The sequence below is a fragment of the Lissotriton helveticus genome, chromosome 2_1, assembly GCF_964261635.1.
Source record: "Lissotriton helveticus chromosome 2_1, aLisHel1.1, whole genome shotgun sequence".
NCBI classification, from domain to species: domain Eukaryota; kingdom Metazoa; phylum Chordata; class Amphibia; order Caudata; family Salamandridae; genus Lissotriton; species Lissotriton helveticus.
In genome coordinates this window covers 1,901,032,584-1,901,051,443 of record NC_136059.1, presented here as the reverse complement: position 1 = coordinate 1,901,051,443, position 18,860 = coordinate 1,901,032,584, and positions in this window count along the sequence as shown.

The window sequence follows — 18,860 nt, the reverse complement described above, 5'->3', positions numbered from 1 at the left end:
GAACAGAGACTTTTGCACCGGTTACTGTAGTACTGGTTACCTGATTGTCTGCTGGTTTTATATTTGTACAGGACTGATAGCCGATTATGTTACCTCATCTACTACCGTTTACTATTTTGTACCCAATAGTTAGTCTAACCACCTTATGGTGGCCCCTACCCCTTGTTTCCCGTAAGTTTTAAGTACGAGGTAAAAGCCAGCCTAATGGCCTAAGCTCACCTGATCTTTATTGTTGTTGGATCAAAGACTCTGCACTGTCTTGTATTGTTAGTCACTTGTTTGTGGACTGATATCATATTTGCACATGATTGCTATCCTATTATGCTACTATATTGTACCCAATGGTGTTTTAATCACCCTCCTATTGCCCCTACCCCGGTCTCTGTAAAGCGCTCTGATATCTGCAAAGATCTTGTTCGCGCTATATAAAACTTTGAATAAATAAATAAATGAATAAATAAATACATGGGCAACCCGGGCAGGTATGGGAATGAATCCTCAATCCTTTCCATCCCTCCATAAATGTATTCAGAGGAAGTACTTTGTATCCATTTTCATGAAGAGCGACCTGTCTCTTGGGATTTGGATAACATCAAGGAAGGGTTCTAGCTTCTTGATGGGTTTCTGTTCCAATTTTTTTTTAGAGACCCCACTTTGTAGCCAATACATTATTCTCTACAAATACCTCAACATCCAAAAAACAAATACTTTTATGGTCAATTGTGGAAGTAAAATTTAAATTCAAATGGTTGTTATTCAGTTTTTCCACAACGTCAGTGGCACTTGCTTGTGACCCCCTCCAAATAAAAAATAGGTCGTCAATATATCTCAAACAGACCACCACGTGTTCTTCGGTGATGTCCCTGTGTTCCCCCATGAGGACCTGCTCCTCACATAACCCCATGTGTAAACAGGAGTAACTTGGGGAGAAGCAGGCCCCCATAGCCACCCCTCTGACTTGGTGGTAGATCTGATTGTTGAGCAAAAATAATTCTGCTCAAGACATTCCCTCACCATAGCCAACAGCATCTTATTGTAGGGTGCACAGTTCATGGGTCTTCTATTGAAGAAATGCTCTATCGCTTTCATGCCATCATTATGTCTCATAGAGGTGTATAATGAGGCTACATCTAATGTCATCAGTAACATGCCATCACAGCATTCCACATTGTCAATCTTTCTCAAAAAGTCCGAAGTGTCTTCAACATAGGAGCTTAGTCCTTGTACCCATTCTTGGAGGAATTAATCGACGTATTTAGTCATATTTTCCATGATGCTGTTTATTGCCGATATGATCGGTCTACCTGGTGGATTATTGGTACATTCGTGGATTTTTGGGATCAGGTATAACGTGGGGATCCTCGGATGTTCCTTCTTTAAAAATTGGTATTCTGTATTGCTCAGTAATCTCCCGTTCTTCCATGCTAATAACCTTGTATAGTGTTCATTCCAGGACCCTTTAACCACATGTATATTACTTTTTCTGTAGCATGCCACATCAGATAATTGTTTTTCCGGCTCACTCATATATAACTGCCATGGCCATAAGACCACGTTACCCCCTTTGTCCGGTTGTTTCACAATTATGTTGGAATCTGCACCTATTTTCTTCATCAGATTTTGATAACATAAATTGCGTTTATTGATTGCATGCCAGGATTTGTTAACCGTTGTATACAATTTCTTTAACTCTTGTGTTACCAGTTCATGATAGACATCAAGATTATCATGCATCATGATGGGGTGGAAGACGGAGTTAGGTTTAAAATATGTTTGCCATGCTCTTCTGTCATCTCCATGTACTATACCATCTGTGGCCACAAAATCAGGTTGTTCAATCCGCAATGCCATTGCATTTTCAAACACCGCATAATCACCAGCATTCAAGAGAGGTGGACTGATTGGATTTTCAGGATTAGGAGAGATGTTAGTCTTTTTAGGTTGCAGTTGGTGAAACTTGGTCAACTTAAGTTTTCTCACAAAACGATAAGTGTCCAACCTTGAATCAGTATAATTCATATTTCACGGAGGACAATAGGAAAGTCCTAACTCCAAGACTTTAACTTCTGCTGGTGTTAGTACCATATCGGTCAGGTTGATTACTGAGTTGGAGTTTGTTGTTGAGTTGGATTCCTGTTCTGGAATCGATTCGATTTCCCTCTGCCGGCTTTTTTGGTCATGCTTTTGGTGTCTTTTGCGGCATTTTCTCCTTTGTTGCCGCTTAAAATTACGTTTTTGTTGTTGACTCCAGGTGGCAATCAAGGTCGCAACGTTTCCCTTCTGTCCCTGCACAGACAGTCGACCTCCTCCGCCAACGAGAGTTTGGTAAAGTCCAACTGCTGGCCCCTGTTTCCATCCATTTCCGGGTCACTCTCAGCGGCTGAACTTAAAGCCGACGCCGAGGTTGAGGCGCCTGTTGTCTCACTTTGTCTTCCTTGTAACTGGCTGCTTGTACGGGCTTTAACAGCATCATAGCGCCTAGCATATGTGAAAATCTGGTCAGCCATGTAATCAACCCGGTCTCTTTCAAATGTAAATGCTTTCCTCCGCTTAATAATGTCCTCTTCCTTCACCAACCGAATTAGCATCTCCTCCCTCCATTTTTTTATCGTTTCAGTCTCCTCCAATTTAGACATTTCCACCTCCATTTCTTCAATGAGCACCTGCAACTTAGCACGATCGCTCTCTGCATATTTGATGAGAATTTCCATTAATTTACCCGATGATTCTAGGTTTAATTCTGCCCATTCTGATAACATAGCGGGATCTGGGTTCTCGTAGCTTGGTGCCAATGTTATTCTTATTCCTCTTGACACCCTTCCCACTTCCAAATATCGTGACCCACCATTTTGATTGTTCGGATTTGTTTAGTTTTTCAAGTTTTCTAAATAATTCTCTGGTATTAGGGCTACCAATCACTTCACCAGGATTACTGTCAACAGTGGATCCCCCAGCCGGGGAATCCAAAAACATAGAGCTTGCTGCTGCCTCTCTACTCCGCAACACGTCGGCGGACATTGTGGCTTTAAGTTGTGGTCAATGAATAAAGGTTAACGATTGCTTGCTCAGCGGGAGTCGGGCATATGAAACAGTGTCCCGCCCTGACTCCGTGCACACTCCCCACCAGGAATTTCGGTTGAATCTCTGGCGTTCTCCTTCGGCCAAAACGACCCGGGTCCGCCGGATTTCACACCTCGGGCAGGAGACTAAAGCGTTCCCAGGGGCTTCCCCAGCTTTCTCCTCTCCGGAGTAACTTTTTCAGTTCCGGGTTCCCGAAACCGTCAACTTCCTGCTGCTGCGCCCAGAATGGGGGAGGGGTTCCACTAACACCACTGAAGTCACTCGGTGCCGAAATACTTCTCCAACGTCGCTTGAAATTGCTTCTTGTACAACAAAGAGACGATAGTGGACCCAGGTACTTGTGCCAATCAAAGATTCTTTATTGTAGTTTGACCAGCCAGTCCGCCATGACACATTTCAACCCCTATCGGGTCTTGATCACATGACGCGTTGCCATAGCGGGGTAGGCGTTTATAAAGTATTAGACCAGGAAGTGATTCTTCTCCCTCTTTCTCATGGACATAGAAGAGTTAGTGTACAGCATAATGCTCCACAATTGTGCAAATTCGCAATGTAATGATGCAACATCATTTTTCAATATGCATAAAACTAATTTAATGTCAAATTAATTTCTGTAGCAGCATATTAATATAGCAGCATAATGTTTCCCGCTGTTCTTATTTTTTTATGACCCACACCGACACTCTTCGGCCCGTGTGCTTTTTAGACGCACCCAGGCCAAGCCACACGCTGCGTTCGGCCCTTCCAGACGCACCCAGGCCAAGGCACACACTGCATTCGGCACCCCCAGTATGTGTGAGACAACGGGCAGTCCTCCAAGGGAGTCTTGCGAATGGTTACTTACCACGCTTCGAGGTGAACGCCTTTGTGACGCCTCCAGCACACGGCCACAGCAGACGATCTGATTATTGTACGACCCAGATGGCATGAAGTGCGGAACGTAGCACACGCCCCCAGCGTGCCCCTTGATGCGGCGCAATTGCGTAATTGGCGCTTCACATGGCATGAAGGGCGGACACACGCCCACAGCGTTTGTCACGGCCCGAGCGTGTCACGCCCCCAGCGTGCCCCTTGATGCGGCGCAATTACGATTCACATGGCATGAAGGGCGGAACGTACCACACACCCCGGGCGTTTGTCACGCCCCCAGCACACGCCCACAGCAGAACGCAGACACGCCCACAAGGGACTACTTTGCTGGCACGGTTCTTTTACCTTTTAAATGTATATGGTGGCCGTCTGCATAGCCTATGTCCTTCTGCTGCAACTGTCCTTTCCAACGCTGTATTGGGTGTTGTGATTGGTGCTGTGGTTACTGAGATTACCCGCCTCAAAGGTTTGGGCTCTCTCTTTATAATATTAGTTTGGATATACAATAAATATTATATGCAAACTAACGATCACCTTAGATCACAGATTTGTTAAGTAAAACCATCATTTCTTACATGTCAACTACCATACCGTATTCCCTTCTTAGCCCTTCCAATTTAATATCGGGATATATATATATATATATATATATATATATATATATATATATATATATATATATATATATATATATATATATATATATTACCTACTGGCGGTCGCCAGTAGGTATATATAGTTAGGATTTTTTCTCTATGGGATTTTTGAAAATTCTATGTCTAATAACTTTGGCGTTTGTGGACGGAATTGGCTGAAATTTTCAGGAAAATGGAACATTTTGTTTCTGAGCAGCCCCTAAAAATTTGGGGGGGTTCGTCAAGGGGGGGCCGAGAAAAAAGGGGGGTCCCAAAACGCGTTTTTCCCATGTTAATTTCCATAGGGCGGTTGGCCTCACTTTTAGCCCGAACGGCTGAATGGATTTGCACGAAACTTGGCAAAATTGTAGGGACTGTTAGCCCGATGTGCCTTTGCTAGGTCTCAATATATGTGCTCCAGTGGATTTTGAGAAATTAACGTTCAAAAAAAGATATATATCTGTAACAGCGCTCCGGGTAGCGCTCCGGTTCGCGTACTTGACGCGTAACGGAACTTCGCGAAGCGGAGCTGATTGGCTCTCCGGTGTCTGTCAACATTCTAAACAGTCCGGAGCGGCCGCCATCTTGTCTCTCGGTAGGATCGAGAGACAAGAGGAGGCCAAAACAAAGGGGGAAATGACCATAAGGGGGCATAGTAGATCCTCCCTGACCCCCTAGGTTTGATGTGGAGGCTTTAAAAGGGCCCCGCGGGGCAAAAAAAAAAAAAAAATCTTTTTTTTTCGTGGGGTGCGCCCGGTACGCGTAACGGAAAGCGGACTGGGGAGCGTACTACAAGGAAACAAGAATGATTGACTTTTAACTTATTGTATGTTTATAGACTTTTTTTTTTTTTTTTTCTGATGTGACGTCTCGGCCTATCTCCACGGGATGCAGTCCCTACCATCTCGGCGTTTAAGCCCAGGGGGACCGGTAGTGTGGGAGAGATAACGTCTGTTAACGTTCGATTCGAAGGAAATCAGGAAGTGTTGAAAAACATTGTCTGCGCCATCTTGCCTTTTTTCAAATGCCACACTTTTGTCGTGCACGGCAGCCATTTTAGATGCCTTGACCAGACCCACTCTCTGCACGCTGTCGATCCTTAGCATCGCTCCCCACCCTCGCAAGCATCTCCCCCAGGCACTGGTCACCCCCGCTCTCTGTCTTATGCATGGGCAATAAACCTCCCCCCATCTGCGCTGCTCTTCCTTGAGAATCACACCCTGTGCCCGCCCGACACCTCCCTTTCACCCTATTCACTACCGCACCCTCTGACACTCCTCTTCCTCTGTGTCCGATTGTCCAGGCCGGTCCAAGGCTATCACCTAGCCTTGCAGATGTAGTTTATGGCCCCAGCTGTAAAGAATCACCCCTCTTCAAAGGAGTTACAGTAGATCAAGGCCCCCACCCGATGAGATCCGTCACACCACACGCGTTCCTACTATCTGAAAACCATCCTGTATTGTGATTTGGGAGGGGACCGAGCCTGAAGCGGAAGATTCCAGGGATGCCTCTTTGTACATCAAAGTTTTTACAATTATGTGTCACATTAAAAATATATAGCACTCCAACAAAGTAGTAGGATTATAAAACTTTAATAACTTATAAATATTTACAACGCAACAAAAACAGTAAATACATTTAAACATTTTTTTGAAAAAAGAAGCAACAATGGTCAGTAGCTGTGTTTTGTGCGAATAGTCCCAAGGCAGCACAACGTGATGAGTTCTGGACGGCACCCAGGTGATGTTACCTGGGTGCCGCACTGGTTTTTGGTATCCTACAATGCAGCTCCGAAAAACGGCGTGGGGCGTCCCGGGGGGTGCGGGGGGAGGCCTCGTCAGTAGCGGTCTGTTGTGCGAATAGTCCCAAGGCAGCAGAACGCGCTGAGATGTGGATGGCACCCAGGTGATGTCCAGTAAGTTGCCGCACTGGTTTTGGTATCCTACAATGCTGCTCCGAATAACGGCGTGGGGCGCCCCGGGGGGGGGGGGTGAGGCGGCGTGAACGGGCCTCACCAGGTGGAGGCTCGTCTGCTGTAGTGGGGCGCCCCTTTACCGTTTCAGTTGCCATTCCGCCCGCTTTTGGTACACTGTGCCAAAATCCGCCATTCAGCTGAGTTGCGCCCACTCTTGCGGTGCAGCGATAGGCGGCTGCCACAGGACTCTCAAAATGGCGGCCGGCTCTTCAGATTTGGGCGTGGTCCACTGAAATGGCCCTGGGACACCTTGGAACTCGGACGCTTGTCTGCTAGGTCTTGGACCCCATTCTCGAAAGCGTCCCCTCAGCCTTGAAGATTCTACAAAAGTCTTGGGGGCCCCCGACTCCTGCAGGCTTCCGGTGGGGAGCGGCTGCCATGATTGCTCGCGGAATGACCATGACGGAGCCACGAGATGGTGGTGCTTTCATGCTGACGCCAGCTTCAGTCTGAAACATCCAGAAACAAGGTGGGGCTTTCATCGTTTGGGAAAAAAAACATGTTTTAATCCAATGAAAAGTGTTATTTTTAGGTCATATGATCAAGCCTTCCATCATTAGGAAACCAAAAGTAAAATGAACCAATGAAAAGTTTTATAAACAAGTCACATGACCTGTTATGCGGCATAGGGCTATAAAAAGCGTAGAAAATCCGTTGGCACGTGAGGCGGCGTCAGTAGCGGACCGATGTGCGAATAGGCCGAAGGCAGCACAACGCGCCAAGATCCGGATGGCACCGAGGTGGTGTCCAGCAAGTTGCTGCACTGGTGTGGCCATCCTACAATGCTGCGCCGAAAGTCGGCGTGGGGCGCCCCGTTGGCCTGTGAGTTCGCGTCAGTCAATGGGGGCTGTTTGAGGATCTGACTCCATTGGAAAGCAATGTGATGCTGTGCGTCGCCCCCAAGATGGAGGTTCCTCGGCTGCAGTGGGGCGCCCCTTGGTGTTTCACTCGCTATGCAGCTGAGTTGCGTGCACACTTGCCGCGAATAGGCCGAAGGCAGCACAACGCGCCGAGATCTGGATGGCACCGAGGTGGTGTCCAGCAAGTTGCCGCACTGGTGTGGCCATCCTACAATGCTGCGCCGAAAGTCGGCGTGGGGTGCCCCGTTGGCCTGTGAGGTGGCATCAGTAGCGGACCGATGTGTGAATAGGCCGGAACCAGCACAAGGCGCCAAGATCCGGATGGCACCGAGGTGGTGTCATAGTTGAGAGTTCTGAGCAGCGCTTGTAACACTGTCTGAAGCTTATTTGCACCTGCTGCAGCTTCACTATTGCCCTGGTGTAGCCTAAGATCGCCCATGACATAGGCGGCCGCCTCCCGGGGTCCGGCGGAACTTTTTTCCTTTTCCTTTGTGCATCTTGTCCCACAATCCGTTTGACCTGAAGACACGACCAGGTCCCTGAATGTGTGCAGGGGGACGCTATTGATTGAATCAAAATGGCGGCTTCACACAAAGCTGACTCAAGCGTTGCTGCTGATGCTATACAGACAAAAACTGGTTTTCAGTTTGTACATTCTTCAGGATTTTTCCATCCAAGGCTGGTTGAGAGTTTGTAGAACAATGGCTTCAGATTTTCAACATACTACTCTTCAACATTCTTCCTAAATGTAACAATGTGAGACTCACTAGGAGAACGGTGTAGTGAGGGCCACAAACGGCTGTTTATCTTTCCTTTCAAAATGCTGCCAACAATATTTTCGGAATGTAAGACACCACAAGGCGCTGAGATTCGGTTGGCACCGAGGTGGTGTCCAGCAAGTTGGCGCACTGGTGTGGCCATCCTACAATGCTGCGCCGAAAGACGGCGTGGGGTGCCCGAAGGGGGGGGGGGAGGCGGCGCAAACGAGCCTCTCCCGCCTCTCCAGGTTGAGGCACTTCATCTGCAGTGGAGCGCCGTCTAGCTGAGTTTCGCCCGCTCTTGCTGCTACAGCGACAGGCGGCTGCAACAGGACTCTCAAAATGGCGGCCTGTTCTTTGGATTTGGGCCTGGTCCACTAAAATGGCCCTGGGACACCTTAGAACTCGGACGCTCAAATTTTTTTTCCTTTCCTCTACATGCAAAAAAGGTAAATGCCCGGTACGTTACCTGCCTCATCTGCCACGATGTACTCTCCAGAAGAACCGAAAAAAAATATAGTTATGGTAATTATACCATGCATCGTCATATGGAGAGGTGGCACCGATTAATTATAGTGCTGCACAAAAGAGAGATTTGGAGGACAACCCCCGACCTGCCAGTACATTCACCAAAGAAGTGGCACTGACAGCATCAGAGGCAAGGGAAACGGTCCCAAATATTCAGAAGAACTTTGGAAAGATTAAAATGACATGTTTAGATTGTGGCAAATTAATTTCATGTGGACAGATGAGTGTTACTCTAATAAATACAGCATATGAACATCATCATAGTCGATGGTTGGTGGAGACATTTTGACTATATCCTGGACCTGCCCGTCCTCGCCCAAAATGGCGCCGGAATAAATGGGACTCGTAACTCCTTGTTGTGTACTGGTTGCACAACCTTCATATCACGAGATACGTATGCAGTTTTGAAGCACATGGTGGGCGGGGACGAGAATTGATTGAATATTTCGACATCCCTATTGATATTAAGTTCTGATGTGTTATTGATTACTGTACTATTGAAAGTTCGAATTAACATCACCAATGGTACTTGCCCGCAAATGTATATCTAGATAATTTTGTTGTAACTGGCCCTGTCGTATTTTAATTATAAAATGTACGTCCACCGATTCCGCAACTGTTAGACACCTTAGTTCTTGCAACCTAATGGCCCGCCCGTTACGTTCCTCTACAGTGTAAATGTCTCCTCATCATATACGATTACAGTTTGCTCCGTGGCCGGCCCACGTGGTTATAGGCCCGTATTTGTATACTGACATTTTCACAATAAAGGTTTTTAAAAGAAAACATGGTAGTAGTATTTACATTGGTAAAGTTTTTAATAATAGTCACTGTTTTCGAATCAGTAAAAGGCAAGTGAAATAAAGCAGTCCAATTACATGAAGGGTAAAAGGTATAATACGCAGGAACGCAGTAAAGATAAATGGTCAAGGGCTGTTGTGTTTTCTACTCCTGCAACATAAAGTGATCGATAAGAATCTGATATTCAGGCGTATCGGCGACTAAGACAGCAGGCCGAGCCTCTTTTGCTCAACGGCTCCGTCATGGGACGAAGAAACGCCCTTTTTCTCGAAAAAGGAATATATTTTACTTGCAGGACAGTTGTAAATTTTCCGAGAAAGTACATTAGCTTGGAATATTATAACATATATGTTTAAGAAAAAATAATGTTCGAAAGTAATAAAAAGTGTAATTTTTAGGTCATATGACCAAGCCTTTCATCATTAGAATAAGAAAAGTAAAATGAACCAATGAAAAGTTTTATTAACAAGTCACATGACCTGTTATGCTTACGTTACGCGCTGCGCGCCGCGCCCCGGATCGCTTCCGGGAAGCTGCGCTTCGCGCACCAGAGCACTTCCGGATGCGCTAACGCGGCGCGTCATATGACGCATTACGCGACAACGCAGGTCCAGAATATAGTCAAAATGTCTCCACCAACCAGCGGTCGGAACACAACCCCTTTCAGCAGGCTAAATAGTTCTGTTAAATGACAACAGAAGGGACAGGCAACAAGAACCATCAGTCAAAGAGGGGAGGGCAAGTTCTTCTCTACCGGGTCACGTTGGGGCGCTACCGGAACTGATCGAATTGGTAGTCTACAGTGTTTCTGGATGTTTCAGACTGAAGCTGGCGTCAGCATGAGAGCACCACCATCTCGTAGCTCCGTCGTGGCCATTCCACGAGCAATCATGGCAGCCGCTCCCCACCAGAAGCCTGCGGGAGTCGGGGGCCCCCAAGACTTTTGTAGAATCTTCAAGGCTGAGGGGACGCTTTCGAGAATGGAGCCCAAGCCCTAGCAGACAAGCGTCCGAGTTCCAAGGTGTCGCAGGGCCATTTTAGTGGACCACGCCCAAATCTGAAGAGCCGGCCGCCATTTTGAGAGTCCTGTGGCAGCCGCCTATCTCTGCACCGCAAGAGCGGGAGCAACTCAACTACATGGTGAGCGAGACGCTGTAGTCGCAAGAGCGGGCGGTAAACAGCTGAATAGCGGAAGAGGCACAGTGTAGCAAAAGCGGGCGGAATGGCAAGTGAAACGGTAAAGGGGCGCCCCACTACAGCGTGTCTTTAGGTCAAACGGATTGTGGGACAAGGTCAAGAATGGAAGAGTCACCAAAAGGCAAAAAGTTCCACTTGACCCCAGGAGCCGGCCACCTATGTCGGGGGCGATCTCAGGCCACACCAGGGCAACACGACTTGGGGAGGGGGCCGGAGCCAAGCGCCCCCTCCGAGTTCGCGCCATCACACCATCCCTCGGGGGCCTCCGTCAAACGGTTCAGGGAGGCACCGCATCACATTGTTTTCAAATGCAGTCACGTCCTCAAACAGCCCCCACTTACATTGAGAATAGTGAAGCTGTAGCAGGTGCAAATGAGCTTCAGACAGTCTAACAAGCACTCCTCAAAACTTTGAACTATCAGAGTGCATGAGTTTCATGCTCGATCGATTGAGCTAGCCGGATCGGGCAACAAAAAGTATAAAATAGTTATGTAAATAGTTATTTAATAAAATGTTTTACCCTGTTACTTTGCTGGTGTGTTGTATATATTTGTAATATTTGCATAGAGTTTATCGTTATTTTGGGCGGGGTGGGTGGCGGAGCCGAGCTGTCTTGCAGCCATCATGGTGTGGAGCTCAGTTCATCTCACTAGTTTCGTATTTCTCATGAGGGGTTGTTCCTAATGTTTCTATTTTAGCGAGGTCAAAAAGAGATCCCATTAGTGGCCTACTGATTTTGCTCGATTCCTTTTGTTTTTTTACACGATTTTTCACTATCTGCAAAGACTAAACAGAGTATTGCGACTCTGTGCTTGTTTGTAAATAGAGAATGAACCAAAGAGAACCAATTCTAAAACAGTAAATGCTTGGATAACAATCAATCAAATGGAGAGAGAAGCAGGCACGACGGATTACAACGGGGGCAAAGGCCTGCGTTAACTACCCTTCACTATCTGCAAAGAGAGAGTACTCCTAATAGAAAGGAGGGGGGGGGGCAGCATTCAAAGCAGATCAGTGTGCATAAACACGAAAATGTTTTTACTTACCACGTACTTGACATTCGACAGCTTATGATATTTGCTATTAAAAAACCATTGAAATTCACTGAAAAAACCATAGGTTAGAGACCATATATAGTTAGGGATTAGCATTTACAAAACCTTGAAAATTCACTGAAAAAACCATAGGTTATAGACCATATATAGTTAGGGATTAGCATTTACAAAACCTTGAAAATTCACTGAAAAAACCATAGGTTATAGACCATATATAGTTAGGGATTAGCATTTACAAAACCTTATTTTACTCGCACAAAACCATTGAAATTCGCATATATAGTTAGTTGCGCTAACTATATATCGCGCACCCGCAATCCACTGCTGATGATGTCACATATTACATCATTCATGACATGGTCAGTGACATCACTGATGACATCACTGATGACATCTCAAATGACATCACTGATGACATCTCATTTGACATCATTCTTGTGCTAATACGATGAACCTCTTCAGACTCTAATATAACCTTAGATACACTCAGTGTATACAGACACTCACACACTGTCACTCATCCATGGAGTTACTCACACACCTAGTCAGTCATGCAAAGAAACAATCTCACCTCCATTTCCTCAACTATACAGTTATACACACCTTACTTATTCAAACATATACTAACACATATTTACTCTCTTATACAATCCCTGATACAAGTTCACAATGATCCATACAGCCACTCACACATTCAGTGGCTCTCATGCACAGTTATTTATATATGCCAACTCTCACATGTACTGTGTTTTACATATGTACTTACTATGACATGTAGCATTGAGATATCCATTCACTCATCAATACACTCATGCACACAGTCAACCGCCCATGTAGCTGTTTCCACATGCACTCTTGAACTCATACACCTAGTGAATCAACTGCTCACACATCTATGCACAGAGTCACACACCTCCCAGCCACCCCCACACAAACTCAATCTCCCATACAAATACTTGGGCAACCAATCAATAACACATATAGCCTCTCGTATAGCTAATGATCAACACATGCAGCAGTTTACATCACAACAGACATACTGATGCACACATTCAGACAGTTTAGTCACTAACCCATGCATTTAGTACGACACATTTATTCACTCACTCATACAATCAGTCACGCACCTACTAAATCCTTCATCCAGACACTTATACATCCACTCATTCTTCAATATATCAAACATATTTAAGCTTTACAGAAACACACAGTCACTGGATGATGTCATCAGTGATGTCATCAGTGATGTCATCAGTGATGTCATTTGAGATGTCATCAGTGATGTCATCAGTGATGTCACTGACCATGTCATGAATGATGTAATATGTGACATCATCAGCAGTGGATTGCGGGTGCGCGATATATAGTTAGCGCAACTAACTATATATGCGAATTTCAATGGTTTTGTGCGAGTAAAATAAGGTTTTGTAAATGCTAATCCCTAACTATATATGGTCTATAACCTATGGTTTTTTCTGTGAATATATATATATACATATATATATCATGCCACGCCTACTCCCTGGAATGCATTAAGGCGCGGCACACTCCGGAATCTTAGAAGGTTCTTTTTAATGATGACAATATGCGCGGTGCTGGTAGTCCATGAAACGCAGTGGCATACGCGTTTCATCCTTTATTGGCCTTCGTCAGTGCCGGTTCCATGGGCTCAACGCTGCCACAGGGGTCAGACAGGATGCGGCTGAGAGTTCCATCCCTGGTTAAATGTCATGACGCCCCTCCTCCTAATAAAGGTGCACCAACTTCACGCTCTCACTCCCACAAGCTGGTGCATGCTGGTAGTTGTAGTCCGGCTGAGCGACAGTGCAGTGAAAGAACCGCTCCAAACATCAAAAGATGTCCCCAATTAGTGGACACGGCCCACACACCAGCTCTAGTACCCGGGGGAATGAATTAAAAAGTTTCTTCGCTGATTCCTTATTCAGGCAAGCCGTGTTGCCTCCTCTCTCCCCATTGCAGAAAATACACACGGGATGGCGATATAATTGCTGGGGGGGGCTCTGTGTTTATGCCTTACAACGCAAATCCCCACACTGTTGGTCTGCCAGGGTGCTCCTGACCCACAGGGTGTGCCATGAGTCAGCAACCAACCTTGCTGACAATACACCATACCACGCCTACTCAGAGGAATGAAAGAAGGCACGGCACACTCCGGAATTTTAGAAGGTTGGTTCTTTTTAATAATGACAATATGCGCGGTGCTGATAGTTCATGAAACGCAGTGGCATACGCGTTTAGTGCCGGCTCCACGCTGCTACAGGGGGTCAGACAGGATGCATCTGATGAGAGTTCCATCCCTGGTTAAATGTTCTTACGCCCCTCCTCCTGATAAAGGTCCACCAAGTTCACGATCTCACTCCCACGAGCAGGTGCATGCTGGTAGTTGTATGTATATATATATATATATATATATACTCACTGATTCACAGATCTACACATTCACTCACCCATACAGCTGTTCATACACCCACCCACTCACTAATACAACCACTGATATATTCATTCATACACCCACTGAGTCAGTCACCCACAGAGCTACTCCAACACCTAGTCACTCAACCATACAATCACACAGCCACTTACCCATAGATTCACACACATCCACTCACTTACTTATACAGATACTAACACAAACCCACTCACCTACACAGTCACTGACACAAGCATGCACTCACCCATAGAGCCACTCTCACATTCACTCACTCATATACCATATCTATATATATATCTCTATATATATATATATATATATACACCCCAAGGTGTATTTGTGAATCAGTGGGTGTATAGGTGCCTGTATGGGTGATTGTGTGTGTGAATGATTGTATAAGGTGTCTCAGTGAATGTATGGGTGAGTGACTGGTTGTATGAATGCCTGTATCAATCTGTCAGTTGGTGTCTAAGTGGCTGTGTGGGTAAGTGATTGGTTGTCTGAGTACCTGTCTGACTGTCTTCTGGGTGGGGGAGGATGTGTATGACTGCCTGTATGGATGAGTTAGTGGGTGAGTGAGTGCATGTGTGAGGGGCTGTATGGGTGAGCGAGTGTGTGTATGGCTGTGTGGTTGAGTGAGTGGATGTGTCAGTGGTATATGGGTGAGTAACTGGGTATGTGAAAGGCAGTATAGGTGAGTGATATGGTATATGAGTGAGTGAATGTGAGAGTGGCTCTATGGGTGAGTGCATGCTTGTGTCAGTGACTGTGTAGGTGAGTGGGTTTGTGTTAGTATCTGTATAAGTAAGTGAGTGGATGTGTGTGAATCTATGGGTAAGTGGCTGTGTGATTGTATGGTTGAGTGACTAGGTGTTAGAGTAGCTCTATGGGTGACTGACTCAGTGGGTGTATGAATGAATATATCAGTGGTTGTATTAGTGAGTGGGTGGGTGGGTGTATGAACAGCTGTATGGGTGAGTGAATGTGTAGATCTGTGAATCAGTGAGTGGGTGTGTAAGTACTAGTATGGGTCTGTGAATGGTGGAGTGGGTGTATGGAAGGTTCTATGGGGGTGTGAGTGGGTGCATCAGTGATTCTGTGGATGATGTCATCAGTGATGCCATTAGTGATGTCACTGACCATGTCAAGAGGGATATAATGTGTGAGGTCATAAGCAGTACATTGTGGGGGCACAAGTTATTGTTAGCTCAGCTAACTATAACTGCTGAATTTCAAATGTCACTGGTTTTCTACCAGTTAAGCAGGAGTCTAACTATAATGTCCCTATAACATTTGCTTTTTAATTCCATTTCCTAACTATAACGTTCCTGTAACCTTTTTTTTCAGTGAATTTCTATTGCTGTTTAACTAGTAGTCAAGTTTGCAGAGTGGTGGAGAAAGAATGTGGGGCCTCTAACCAGCTCTCGGCAAGCTCGCTGTCTGGGACTTACTGGAAGTAACAGGACCGGTAGTTGGCCCCCAAGCACCCTCAGCATCCAAGGGGACTTCATCATTATTCAGAGCTCAGGAAGGTGCATTTGTAGAGTGGTGGAGAAAGGAGGCATTGCCTCCAAAGACCTCTTAGCAATCTGGGTGTCTGAGACTTATTGGAGGTAACAGAAGGAGTCCCTGGCCCCCAAGGATCCTCAGCATTCAAGGGGACTTCATCCCTCAACCAGCAGTGCACCAGGAGGAGTGTTTGCAGAGTAGTGGAGAAAAAAGGTGGGGTCTCCGGCGACTTGCTGGTCTTGCGTGTTTTAGTTGTGTGTTTTCTTACAGGGGTGTGTGGCCCCCCCTTCCCTGGGCTGATTTGCTTACAGGCAGCTCCCTCTCTGTCAAAGCAATTGTGCTCTGCTTTGAGCAAGCAAGAGCAAAATGCTCTCACTTGTTTAAAGTGGAGCACCGTTTGCTGTGACTTGGCGGGAGCAGTAAAGCTCCTGCCAAGGCATAGCAAACAGCTATGTAGAACTTGCCTCAGGGAGGTCCCCGGGGCCGTAGGTCCACAAAGGACCGCCTCCATTATATTATTTGAGCACCAGGGAGATTGGCGGTCCCCAGGGCTGCAAGTGGGCCTGGCCGGGCCCCCTGCCTTTGTATAGTTCAGTGCCCCAGGGAGGTGGCGGTTCCAAGGGCTTTTCAGAAGCCTAGTGGGGGGCCCATGACCGCACTCCTTGATTATAAGACCGCATGTCCCTGGGATTTGGTCCATCGGGGGCTTCATAAAAGACTTTCAGGAGTCTGCGTGTCTTGATTTTTTTTCATTTTGCCAAGTATCCGCGGGTTCACTCGTGATTTTGCAGTGAGTTTTTGGAAAATGTTGTGAAGATTCTCTAAGCGGCGCTAAAGTTAATAGCAAAACGAAAAATTATTTTCCTATGGAAACTTTGGTCCTAATTATAATGAAATGAAATTAAATGATTACGCACTTGTATAGCGCACGACTACCCGTAGGCATCTCGGCGCTTGTACAAATACCACCGAGGAACCCTTCCTGGCCTTTCCCTGTGAGGAGCCCACTCCTGGTCACCCCCAAGGTGAAGTCAGGCATCCTCAGCGTTGTTGGGGCCGTTGTAGAGATTAAGCAAGCTATTGCCCAGAGGTGCAGAGTGGGACTCATGATTAGAATAGGCACCGAGGCGAGAATTATCAGGTCCGAGGAAATTGAGCCCGAGAACCTCCGGGGCGGGAATTGAACCCTGGTCCCGGCCAGACTACTGCATCAGGGTCTGCCGCTCTAACCATTGAGCCACACTTCTCTACTACCTACTGGTGCCCGCCAGTAGATAATATATTTTTTTCCACTGAAAAAACAAAGGTTAAAGTGACATCATAGTTAGATATGCTAAAAAATTATTTGCTTATGTTAAAAAAAAAAGCCTTAGAAATTCACAGAAAAAAAAAATGTTAAAGTGAAGTAATAGTTAGGAGTTGAAAGAAGTTAAAAGCTATACAAAAATACTCTGAAATTAGCTAACTAAAACTTGCGCCCTCACCATGCACTACTTATTACCTCACATAGTACATCACTCATGACATGTTAAATAGCATCCCAAAAATATCATTGATATCACTGATGATATCACACAGGTTTAGAATAGACACCAAAAGCAGTAGCTTACATTGTGGAGGGTCTGTGGAGTGGATTTAGACCAAAAGATATTGCAAGACCTAGCAGGCAAAACGTCCTACTTGTTGGACCAGGCTATCAAGCCAAGTAATGCTTTATTTAAGTGTGCACTGATGCCCATGTCGCAGCCTGTCAGATTTCTAGGATGAGCATTCTGTGCACCAATGCGGTGGTAACAGCCTTAGCACTAGTGGAATGGGGCCTCTGACCTTCCTGAAGTTGTTTTTTGGCCAATGTATAGCAGATCTTTATACAGAGGATTATCCACCTCAACAGTCATTCTCTACACAACCTTTCCTTTCTTCGCCCCACAACCCCACAAAACGCAGACTGTCCACTAAATGGTCTTTGGTACGATCAATGTAACAGCTTAAAGCTTTTTTAGGGTTCATCCGATGGACCCTCTCCTCCACCCCTGTTAAACCTTTAAGAAACCACATTACAACAGGTGACTTAAACAAGGACTGTTGGTCCAATGAATGCAAAAAGGCCAAAATGGGCGACAAATAACTTTTAATAGAGCCCAATACAAGGCCTTACTGGGCTAAATTAAAAACAAACAGTAAAATCATCCAACAGTTTGGCTTGCAAAGGGTCTGTTTTGAGGACAAATGTGTCCCAACATGAATGGACTTTGTAGATGGATGCCTGCCAGCAAAGATGACATCCACACCCTCAGGTGATAGATTGAACACAGTCAGCTGCTGCCTCAATATCATGGAGGTGTATTCAGGTTTGGGTGGAAAATCCTGATGTGGTGCTGTGACAGACTATGCTCCCTGGAGTGGCAACCTGATTCGGAGACAGGCACTCATTCGTAGATGCTTTGTGTCTCACACTCTCCTCACTAAATCCGGAGATAATGGTATGACTTAGCCCAGTTGGTTCTGATAATCATAAGAACTCTAGGCAAGAGATGCAACACTGTGAAGGCAGATGGCAGTCCTGTGTTCCATTCCAGACAGAATGCATCACCCAACAAGAGATTTTGCAGGATCTCCAATGAGCAAACATATTGACAATGCGCGTTCTTGACGGTGCTGGAAAGATTTAGGGGCAGATTTAGGGCCTGATTTAGATTTTTGGGGATGGATTACTCCGTCACAAAACTGACGATATGCCATCTGCCAAAATGTATACCCTTTGGTATTTATATTTCGGCGAACGTGATATCCGTCACCGATGTGATGAAATAACCTGTCTGCCAAGATCTTAATCAGTACCTATGTTAGGTTTGCCCCCACTGGCAGAAGATGCCCAGCACCAACACAAGATGTAGTCACCATTCATGATACGTCAAGAGCCACTGGCTGAGCTCATCCATCCTGGCTTTCAAAGATCCGACAATGTGGTTCATGAACAGGAATATGTTGTGACGTTCCAGCCAACTTCATACATGCAGAGCCTCTTGGCACAGGACCCAATACCTCACTCTGCCCTACCCGTTGCAGTACATGGCAGTGGTGTTCTTGTGAGAACCTGCACCAGCCTCCCCTTAATGGGTGGCAGGAAGGCTGTCAG